Source organism: Mustela erminea, chromosome 2 (genome assembly GCF_009829155.1).
Source record: "Mustela erminea isolate mMusErm1 chromosome 2, mMusErm1.Pri, whole genome shotgun sequence".
NCBI classification, from domain to species: Eukaryota; Metazoa; Chordata; class Mammalia; order Carnivora; family Mustelidae; genus Mustela; species Mustela erminea.
The window spans coordinates 48,314,947-48,327,048 of record NC_045615.1 but is presented as its reverse complement, the minus strand read 5'-3'; the positions used below and the strand labels follow the sequence as shown (position 1 = coordinate 48,327,048).

Genomic DNA, 12,102 nt, shown 5'->3' with positions numbered 1-12,102 from the left:
TCTACAAATTAGAGTCTTGCTAAGCCTGGAGTTAATTGTTTTTTAGTTTGCGACAACGTAGCATTATGTGCCCTCCTAGAATGTCCTGAGGATGCAATACCAATTAGATAATATTTCTGCAAAATCTATTTCAGTTGACTGAATGTGAACCCTCCAAGTTCATATGTTGAAATCCTAACCACGATGGGATAATACTTGGAGGTGGGGTCTTTGGGAGATGAGTATGTCATGCGGACAGAGCCCTGACGAATGAGGTTTGGCCCCTTATAATAGAGGCTTCAAAGAGCTCCTTCTGCCATGGAAGGACACAATGAGAGGTCAGCTGTGTAGGAATCAGGAAGCAGTTCCTCGCTAGATTTCAATCTGCCAGCACCTTAATCTTGGACTTAGAGCCTCTAGATCTATGAGAAACTATTAGAAAAAAACTTTTGCTGCTTATAAGCTACCCAGTCTCTGGCATTTTTGTTATAGTAACCTGAGAAGACTAAGACACTGATCAACCTGAACATAATGATAAAGAAGCATTCAGACAAATCCTAATTGAGAGACATTGTGCAAAGCAACTAGCCTGGACTTTCAAAAATGGCAGTGTCATGAAAAAGGAAGAAAAGGGCTGGGAGACTGCTTTAGATGAAAGGAGACTGGGGAGATATGACATGTAAGGGTAATGCCTGATTCTTTTTTTTTTTTTTTTTTTTTTTATTTATTTGACAGAGAGAGAGAGAGATCACAAGTAGGCAGAGAGGCAGGCAGAGAGATGGGGCTGGGAAGCAGGCTCCCTGCTGAGCAGAGAGCCCGATGCGGGACTCAATCCCAGGACCCTGAGATCATGAGCTGAGCCGAAGGAAGAGTCCTAACCCACTGAGCCACCCAGGCGCCCCACAATGCCTGATTCTTGACTAGATCTTCAGTTTGAAAAAAAGTACTGATAAAGAACCTGGTTGGAACAACTAGTGAAGTTTGGATATGAGCCATATGTTACATAGTAGCATTATATTAATGATACATTATCTGAGCGTGGATCTGAACAGAGATGATATAAAATTTCCTTTTTCTTATAAGATACAGACCAAAGTGCTTAAAGGTAAAGTATCATGACGTCTACAACAAACTCTCAAATGGTGCAGTAAATTTTGATTATTTGTTTGTTTATAACACAAACATGAAAAGAGGGGGAAAAAAAGGCAAATTTGGCATACTTCTAACAAAGGCAAATCCAGCTGAAGAGTATATTGGTGCTTATTGTACTGTTCTTAAAAGTTCGAAGTTAGAAGTTTAAAAAACATGAGGATGGGGTGCCTGGGTGGCTCAGTCGTTAAGTGTCTGCCTTCAGCTCAAGTCATGATCCCAGGGGCCTGTGATCAAGTCCCATATTGGGCTCCCTGCTCAGTGGGAAGCCTGCTTCTCCCTCTCACACTCCCCCTGCTTGTGTTTTTGTGTTCTCTCTCACACAATCTCTGTGTTCTCTCTCACACAATCTCTCTGTCAAATAAATAAATAAAATCTTTAAAAAAAATGCTCAATATAAAAGAATTTTTTAAAAATGCTCAAAAACATGCTCATTTGATAAGTCAAAATTATACTATTGAAATTTGCATTTTTATTACTAGTGAGGATGATTATTTTTCATATTTTTCATTTTCATATATTTCTTCATATTTTCTTTCATATTTTTTCATATTCTTTCATATTTTTCTTCATAATAAATCAATTTGTTTATATTTGTTATATTTGTTTCTCTACTCTCTGCCCATGTTTAATTAATTCATTAATTCATTTTAAAAACATTGACAAGCTATGCAAGCCCAGAGCTGTTCTAAGTGCAGAGGCTGTTGCCAAGAACAAAACAGTGATTGTGTCCTTGGGGGGCTTGCAATCTAGTAGAGGCAGACAGCACATAAAAAGAAAGGTAATATTCATTTGATCTTAACAGGTATGTTTTTCGGTGCCTCTCTGTGCTGGGCACTGGGGATATAGTGGTACATAAGAGAATTCCTACCCTGCTGGGGCTTACATTCTAGTGGAAGGATAATAGATTTAAAAAAAGAAGAGAGTCAGATCCCGGTTCTGGGTATATCTGTATCTAAAATAATTCATAGCTGGATCCTACAGAGAAATTTACACACCCATGTACATTCCAGCGTTATTCACAATAGCCAAGAGGTGCAAGCAACTCAAATGTCAATTGACAGATGAATGAATAAAACATAAAACAAATAAAACAAATGTGTGTGTATATATATCTATATATGTGTGTGTGTGTGTGTGTGTATATACAATGGGATATTATATAGCCTTAAAAAAGAAGGAAGTCCATCACATGTAACAACACAAATTCACCTCAAAGATATCACTGCTAAGCATAATAATCCAATCACAAATGAAAATATGGTATAGTTTTACTCATACAAAGTATCTAATATAGTCAAAATCATAAAAAGGTTAAGTAGAAACATGGTTGCCTAGGGCTGGAGGGAGGGGAGGTTAATGTTTAATGATGATATTTTCAGTTTTGCAAGATGAATGAGTTCTAAAAAAACTTTGTTTTTCCTGTGTCTATTGTGTAAGACTGTGAATGTATTTAGCACTACTGAACAAAAAGAAACCTAAGAATATCAGATAGGAATAAGTGTTAGAGATGAAAATGAAACAAGCAGGAAGAGCTAGGAAGCACCCATTGGCAGTGTGGATGGAAGAATGGGCTCCAGAGGATGAGGTGCTGAAGAAAGAATTTGCTAGGTTTAGGGTTGTCAGGAAAGTCCTCACCTGTGGAGTGACAGTTGAGCGATATTTAATCCACGTGGATAAATGAGGGAAGAGTGTTCCAAATGGGGGAAACAGCACTTACAAGGCCCTGAGGTTTATGGGTCATGTCTGGTGTGTTCTAGAAAGAGAAGAGCAAGGAAGTCAGCATGGCTGGAACAAAATAAGTGCTAGGGTGAGGGAACTGTGAAGGAGGAGAAAAGGCTTAGGAGGAGAGAAGGACACAGATGAAGTAAAACCTGGGAACATTGGTTTTATCCAAGGGACACGGGAAAAACTCTGAGCAAGGCAGAAACAAGTAGAATAGTCTGGAAGCTATTAAAATAATCCAAGATGTCTGAGAAAGGGTTTGGCTGAGGAATATTTTGAAAGAAGGACCACAAAATATCCTGACAGATTGGGTGAGAAGGGGGAAAGAAAGAGAAGAGTTAAGAATGATGCTGAGGGGGGTTAAGTGGCTGTTTACCAGGATGTGGGAGGGGGAACCAAACTCCATGTTTAAACATGTCAACTTTGAGAGAACTATAGCATCCATGGGTAGATGTTGGGAGGCAGTTGGATATGTGAGCCATGGCTTCACCATGTAGGGGATACTATTATCTACCCTCACCATAGTTACTCCTTTCTGGTCTCAGGTGACCTATGCTCCAGTCAGTATCTAAAATTGGTGTGATTTGATCAGAGCTATTCTTAAAAATTCACTACATCTCAACTCCTGTCACCCAACTTGAAAAGTGAATGGCCCCTCCCATAAAACAAAACTAAAATCCCAATTCCTAGTCACAGCTATAATCCAAGGCTAAATACTGATAAAATCTAAGAAGTCAGATCAGTCAGAAATGTATCTGGCTGAGCTACCACCACTAGAAAGAGCAGGGGCAGACAGACCCACGCATGTCCCAGGAAATCATTTTCACAGAACACATCAGAGGAAATAGGAAGTTTATACTAATACCAAACCTTGAGATATATACAGCAGAGTTCAAAAATCTAGTTTCTTCCAAGATAGTTTAGATTGGCTCTACTGTCCAGTCCTCTTTCCGAGGTTGTCTTTAGTAATGTCTTCTTTAGAAGAAGGAGAGGTCACAAGTGAATGATTAAACCCCTCTAGTGTCAAAAAATTTAGCCCAAAGAAATTCAACAGCTTCATGTAAGGTTCTCTTTCCTTATAAATGAAATTTCCTGTATATTCTAAAGAATGTATACTGAGATTTACATACATTGTGTTACATACCTTTGGTTTTTTCCACTGCTTATTTCTGTATGCATATAAAATACATACTCAAAAATCTAGTTTCCTTTTCAGCTTTTTAAAAAAAAAATCACTTCTTCATAAAGCATGTCAAATTCCTGGCATTTCTCTCCCCTATAGTACAGGAGAAAAACAGATTGAGTCATTTCAAAGTCCTTTATTTTAAGATTTTATTTATTTGAGAGAGAGAGAGAGAATGAGAGAGAGAGAGATCTTGAGAACGGGGGGGTCAGAGGGAGAAGCAGACTCCCTGCTGAGCAGGGAGCCTGATGTGGGACTCCATCCTGGGACTCCAGGATCATGACCTGAGCTGAAGGCAGTCGCTTAACCAACTGAGCCACCGAGGCGTCCCAAAGTCTTTTATTGTAAATGTCTAGCTAATCGTAAAAACAATTCTAAGTTACCTGATAGCAGTCCTGGCACATTTGAAGGACTTCCTGAGACATTAAAGTAACTATACCTAATATATATGTCTTACTTATATAAGAAGTTACTGAATAAGTCGAAATAGGCTCATTTCTATGACAGCCCCCAAATCTCAGCAGCACCACACAATAAAGACATACTTCTTGCATACACACCCAGTCCCAGTACAGATGTTCCCAGTTATCTTGCTTTCTTGGGTGGCTCTCCTCCAGCTGGTAACTCAGTGACCCAGACTTCTTCCATGTGTTTGTTCCACTATCTCACAATCCTCCATTTCTAGACACATGGACGTGGAGAAACAAGGTAGAAGATGGCCAAGATGGTCCGTGACCAGGCCTAGAAGTGGCAGAAAGCACTTCCACTTATCTTGTTTGAGCCAAACCTCAGTCATCTGCTCACAAGTAGCTAGCAAGAAGGATGTAATTATAGGTCTCCTGTGTACCCAAAGGAGAACAATATGATTTGGTGAACATGTAGTGTTGACCTTACAATAAGCTTCTACTTTAGTAGAAGTCTTTAGTATATTTAGTCTTTAGTATATTTTCATTTATCTTCTCACTTAAACTCTAAGTACTACTTAAGAATTCTTAAGAATTAATGAGGACGTGCAACCTAACATAAGATCTCTTTTTCTTTTTGAAATTTCACAGAAAATAAGAAAACATTTAGTCTCCTATTGGGAACTTCCTTCGATTTCTAGCACCTTTACCTTCAGGCTTAAGATCCCGTCTCTGCATAAAATGCTTGGAACTGGGGCACCCAGGTGGCTCAGTTATTTAAGCATCTGCCTTCAGCTCAGGTTGTGATCCAAGGGTCCTGGGATCAAGTCCCCACATTGGGCTTCCTGCTCAGCAACTCTGACCCTCCCTCTCTTGTCCTCTCTTGCTTACTCTCTCTCTCTCAATTAAATAAATAAGATCTTTAAAAAAAAAAAAAAAATGCCTGGAACCTAAAATGCTAGCGCCTTAAAGGAATTTCCGTGAGAGCATCTGGTGAGAATGGTTCCTGCATCTGCCATGATATAAGTCCAAATGAAACAAGTGGTTAACACAGAGCCAGACTGAGACACATGGGCATCATGGGAACCCCCTTCAAATAAGTCTTTTTTCAAATTATGCTGCAGTGTTTCGGAAACAAAGCAAAATTTGTAGAGAATGACATAATGAGCTTCTACCCTAATATGATCAGCTTTAACTTTGATGATACAACAAATAAAAAACAATACCTCTGTGGTTTTAGTTCAGCCTTTCTCTGATGACCAGTGCATTGAATCTCTTCCCCTGTGTTTATTTGCTGTTTAGATTCCCAGTACTATGATCTGCCAATTTGATATCTTTTCTCCATATTTCTAATGGGCCATATATATTTTTTCATATTTATTGATAGTCCTACAGAAGTGATGCTAAAAGCTTCATAGAGAGCAGGCAGCCTTTCTCTGATTATCTCTAGCAATTATACTCTGGCCCTACACTTAATACCCCACTCAGCAAAATCAAATCCTCCGTTCGAACAGAGCCACCCTTCTGAAAGGCAGCGTGGCAAGTGCAAATGTGCATTGCTCACTGCAGGATGCAATATCAAAGAATTTTTTTCCAATTGTATACAGAACCCTTTCTAGGAGGAATTCTGATGAGTGTAATTATCTCCCTGTCATTATATTTCCGGGGAAAATGTAATGTACCAGTAGTATTTCAGTATCTATTGTAAGCTGGCCTATAGTCAGAACCTTAATCCCAATTTGGGTTACTATAATCAAAGTTTGTGTTAGAAAGCACAAAAAGCAGTGCAAGAAACAAGACAATATGTGAACCAAGAAGGGGTGCCCCAGACTGGCAATTCCTGGTGATCATGTTGTGCTGCCTGAGAAGTTTCTTAAAAAGGAAACTACTGTTTGCAAAAGTGTTAGCAAAAACTAAATAGAAGGAGCCCCTTACTCCAATGTGCTTAAAGCAAATATGTGATTTTACATTTTATTATAAGCAAACACACATCAAGAACTTAAGTTTTATTAATGCTACTGGAAAACATAGTAACCCAGATTTCTGCATCTAAAAATGCAAAAAAAGATAGATAACACAGGATGGTTGATAAAGCAGTTGCCTTGTCAGAGCCTCCTTTTATTCTTTTTTCATATGCACAATCACCCATTTCATATTTACTTTTCAGCATGAGCAGATAATGCTGTCACATATTTGCCTTCAGACCAACGTGCTTGTCTAATGAGACAGACGTCTACCTGGCAGATCATTGAAGGTCACACCAACTTACCCACATTGCAAGAATCTTATTTTTACAAAGAAAAGCTTCACTCTTGATAGAAAAAGATATAAGAAGATGCCTAGCAGGGTCAGAAGAAAAACTTTTTTCCTACAGATACCACTCTGACTTAGTTTCCTAAGGCAATACAACAAAACACACCCTCTTACCTCAATCCTTTTACCCTGGGTGATGTCCAGGAAAAGGGGAGGAGCATGGAGGAAGCTGGCGACCTTGCTGTTCATTTGTGTGTGGCACTGTTTCTTGATAATGATCTATGAGAAAGCTGTTTCTCTTAGAGGAATTCTAAGTTCAAAAAGCTCTACTTAGATGTGAAGGCCATCAAGGTGTAGAGGAGGAAAGAGTTTTCCCCAACCTTCTTAGGGTCTCTGGTTGTGTCTGAAAAATTAAACCATCAAAAACAGATTAACAGGAAAAAAGCATACAAATTTATCATGTAAGTTTTACAAGTTCAGGAGCCTTCCTAAAGAAATGAAGACACACAGAAACAGATCTGCTTTATGCTAGGTTGGATGAAAAGTGGGTGATCATGGAGGACTACAATAGGTTAAGGAGTATGAGTAGAGTGTCTTAAACTGGGAGAAACTTAGCAAGGCCTCTTTGTTCAGGTTCTTCTTGACATCTTTTGTCTTCAGAGATAGGGAAGCTCCTTTCTTCCAGGTATAGGGAGAATACCTCTCCCATGAGGGTTTTATGATCTGTTTCAATTTCTTTCCTGTTGCTACCATTTTCTCAAATTCCTTCAGCTTAAAATGCTCCATATGCCAAGGTGCCATAGTTTGAGGTAGAGTGTCCTAAGCTCCATTAAAGGGGACCCTACAATTTGGACTAAATGCAAGCCACCAAGATACTCATTCACCTCTGAGTCTCCTACAGATCTTCCTAAGATTTGGTTTCTTTCTTCAAAGCGCTACATTCTCTGCATCCTCTGTCCACTCAGGGAAGACTTTCTGGACTTACTGGACTCAGTCAGGTGGAGCCCTAGAAACCCTGACCATGGACCACAGTTGTCCTGGGCTGGTGAGGACTCCATCGTGATGGTGTAGTCATCCCTTCCCTGTCCATGAGATTATTCAGTGCTTGACGAACTAGAGACCTATAGCAGCAATCAACCAAAAATGAAGTTTCATTGGAAGAAAAAGGAAATGTGGACTCAAGGTTGTTTCATATCCCTTCTTTTTCAGATTGTTACATTTTTTTCACTTTTATTTCAGATGGGTATGTAACTTTCCTTCTTTAGTTTGCTAAGGCCTCTGTGAAAGTACCACACACTGGGGGGCTTAAACAATGGAAATGTATTGCTCACAGTCCTGAAGTTTGGAAGTCTGAGCTCAGTGTGTGGGCCAGGTTGGTTTCTTTTGAGATCTCTCTTGTTGGCTTGTAGAGGGCCATCTTTTGTCTCTATCTTCACATGGGCCCTTGGTGCATGTCTGTGTCTGAGTCCCCCTCTTCTTATATGGATACCAGCTGTGTTGCACAGTGACCCTCTCAATGAACACATTGTAACTTAAATTCCTCTTTAATACCCTATTTCCAAATACAGTCACATTCTGAGGCACTAGGGAGTAAGACTTCAGCATTTGAATTTGGAGGGGATGCAATTCAGCCCATAACGATTTCCAAGTGACTTTTAAAATATTCTCATACATTTTACAGTGATGAGTTTAGAAGTCCTCTTTATTATTATAGCATTATGGAAAGTGTTCTTCACAATTCTACTCCTTCCTCTCTCTTTTCTGACTTTTCACCTTCCTCTTCAGATTCTTTTTTCATTCCACCAACTGAAGTTGTACTGGTACTGTCACACCAGGAGATTACACCCGCCCATCATGCTAAGAAGAAACCACATCTCCTTATTTTCCTAACTGAAATAAATTCACTTTAAATGCTGACTACGAGTTCTTCACCACCAACTTCCTTAAATACATGTACATCAGTCAAAATGCCATAAAAGTCTGTTCTTTGCCTTAAAAACACTGGCTTATCAAAATTTTTAGTAAACTAAGTTAACTGAAGTTAACTCTTCCAGATTATTTTAATTTTATTTTTTGTTTGTTTTTCTTCCAGGTCCTATGAGTAAATGAAGGGATAGCTATTAATCCAAAAATCTAGAAATGCACCTATTTATCTGAAAATTGTCCATTTCCCTGAGAAGTAGAACATTAAGTATTCCTTAATGTACTCCACTTCTTCACCCCCTCACCCCTTCACTCCCCCCAAGACAAAATAAATGATGGTCATCTGACCATCTGCTGTAACTGCACACAATGGCCTAAAAGTTTATGTTCTCCAAAATTCAAGTGTTGAAATTCTAATCCTCAAAATAATGGTACTATCACTGAAAGGTGGAGTCTTTGGGAGGTGACTAAGAGATTGGGATTAATGCTCTTAAAGGATAGGTCGCACAGAGCTCCTAGCCCCTTTTACCATCTGAGGTTATAGGGAAAAGAAGGCTATTTATGAGCCAGGAAGGAGACTCTCTCCAGACATAGAGCCTGACGGTCCAGGCACCCTGATAACAGATTCGTCTCCAGGTCTGTGAAAAAAAAGTTTCTGTTGTTTATAAACCACACAGTCTGTGGTATTTTATAATAGCAGCCTGACTGGACTAAAACATCAAGTAATCTGAGAACTGTACTGCAACAAGTCTAACTGAGATACCCAAACTGGATTTTGATTTAAAGGGGCCATTAAAGAAAGACAACCACAGGAGGGTCTTGGAAAGTGCTGGCTAACTCAGTCTTTATTACACCAAGGTAAAATGACTCTGATTTAAACTTAATTGAACAGTTAAGAGGTTTGGAAAATGTCCATGAAATTTTCATGTATCCATGTTAATACTACACTTTGTTTCACTCTTCTTTATAAAACGTGATTCTTGCAGTTTTCACTGTAGGTTGAAGACTTAGTAAGCAGAACCATTTTAAACTTCTGGGTGCTTTGTTTTGGAAACCCACCAAAGTGCCTACCTCAGGGAATTATCCTACAGACAGTTATATTCAAAGCTATTGAATGCATAGAAAATATAGATATCTCAGATTTTTGTAAATCAGATTTTTTAAATACTTTTAGAATGCCTGATTTTCTATTTACTTCTAATTAATCAAAAAATGACTCTAAGTCATTAGAAACTCTAGGTTTCTAATCGGTTATTTGAATCAGTTTGCCTGGAACCATTTTGTTAAAAGGTTTATGATTTGTTCCATGCTACAAGGGACTATAGGAAATTTCTTACCTTAAAGTAAAACCTTTAAGTGTCACAATATATTGAAAGAACAATATATCATGTAAGTAAAGGGTTCATTCCAGTGATATGGTTATAGTTCAAGATTATAAGATAGACTAATTATACTTACAAAACTTTTTGAAATAACTAAAGATTCAGCAAATGCTGGAATCACACTATATGGTGAAAAACTGAACAGTGATTCTTGGCCAGACCCTCCAACCTAGTCTGCCAGGGTTTTTCAGATTGGAGTGGGCTTGGAAATGAAAGTGATATGGTTTGAAAAATACATATTTGAAAAATATATATTTGCAATTGAAATATATATTTGCAATTGAAAAATATATATTTATAATCTATTGTTTTCATAATTTAAAAAAAAGACTATTGACAAGGAATCTCTCCTTGACCAAACTTTAGTCAGGCTCATCTGAGCTCTCTTAGCTAAGCCCTAATTTGGGGCTTCCATGTTTGTCTCTACATTGTCCAATTTTAGCAAGAATTCTACTAAATCAGTTTAGCCACAATCCTCTACCCTCAACATCTGATCAAATTCCTCATCCTCCTCTATCCCCAAGGGATGTTGGATCAATCTGGTCTGCCTTCAGCAAAAATCCTCTGAGGCAGGTTTAGCCAGAATCTCCCCTACCTTCTGACATTTCCTTTTGGTAATTGTCCATCCAGTACCCTCCCACCCTGCTCCTTGGCTATGAATTTCCACTTTTCCTTATCATATTTGGAGTTGAGCCCAGTCTTTCTGGCCCCATGCAAAATCCCATGATGGTGCTGCCTATACCTATTACAACAGTCCCCTGAATAGTCTGCCTGATTGTCCTTTAATAAGTGTCATGAATAATTAATTTCTGTAATATCAGAAAGCAAAAGTTGACATTTTATTCAGTATGAGATATTCAAGAGGGAGAATGATCAGGTAGTTAGGGGCTTTGGCTTTTGAAAAGTTAAAAATGTTGGGGCACCTCGGTGACTCAGTTGGTTGCGTGTGGGACTCTTGGTTTCAGCTCAGGTCATGATCTCCAGGTCCATCCATGGAGCCTTGAGTCTGGCTCCACACTTAGCATGGAGTTTGCCTGAGATTCTCTCTCCCTCTGCCCCCTCCTCCAGCTTATGCATGTGCATGCATACATACACACACATACACTCACACCATCTCAATTACATAAATAACTCTTTAAAAAAAAAAAAAAAGGAAAAGATAAAAAACGCTACCTTAATAGAACTTGATTGAAGTCCGGATAGAGACAAGGCTGCTCATTTATGGTGGGCTTAGAAATGCTAATCAGTAAAACTATTTTTTTAATCCCATAAATAAATATAAAAGCAAAGTACCAGCATTGCAGGTGGTATAGTTGTCTACCTGAAAAGACAAGAAAAACTACTGAAAAGTTATTGGAAATAGAAAGGGGGTTCAGTTAAAATACAGATATATAAGAAATAAAAATAAAAAATTTGACTTTGTACAAACAACAACAAATTAGAAAATACAAAGAAACTATTAACAACAACTACACAAGAAAAAATCTATAAGTAAATTCAATAAGAAACATGTAATACTTACCTGATTTAAAACTATTAAAAGACTTGAGTGGATGGAGAGACCCAAGGTCTTAGATGATAAAACTTAATAATTTGAAGATTTCGCCAAGTTAGTTTACAAAATGGATGCCATCTCTTTAAAAATTCCAGTAGAATTTGGGGGTGGGGGGAGATTATTGATAAAGTAGCTTGAAAATTATGTGTGAGGATTAAATATACAATACAAGTTGTAGCTTGAATCAGTGCCACAAGATTTATTAACCAATACTTTTTTGGATAACTGCATAGACACTTGGGAAAAAAAAATTCAGCTGGAGTTTTGCCTTTTACCAAAATGAATTCCAGAAAGATTAGAGAATTAAAGTAGAAAGAAAGAACGCTTATAAAAGCAAAAAGCAAATATTAGCTTTTATAATCTAAGAGTAGTTAAAATGCTTTCAAAATGTGTCAAAAGACTGATGTTGACTTTAGAACTTTTTTAGGGGCGCCTGGGTGGCTCAGTCAGTTAAGTGTCTGCCTTTGGCTCGAGTTGTGATCTCAGGGTCCTGGGATCGAGGGCTCCCTGCTCAGGAGTCTGCTTCTCCCTCTCCCCCGCTTCACCCCA

General features: G+C 38.4%; 1 long non-coding RNA gene across 1 annotated transcript; it reads right to left on the bottom strand.

Moving 5' to 3' along the window:
* Positions 1 to 4,479: 4,479 nt before the first annotated feature.
* LOC116583211 lies at positions 4,480 to 11,318 on the bottom strand. The gene is made up of 3 exons (XR_004282649.1): positions 11,172 to 11,318; positions 6,868 to 7,096; positions 4,480 to 4,777 (listed from the first exon to the last, which is right to left on the bottom strand). It is a non-coding gene; the product is annotated as an uncharacterized LOC116583211 (long non-coding RNA).
* Between the last annotated feature and the right edge of the window lie 784 nt (positions 11,319 to 12,102).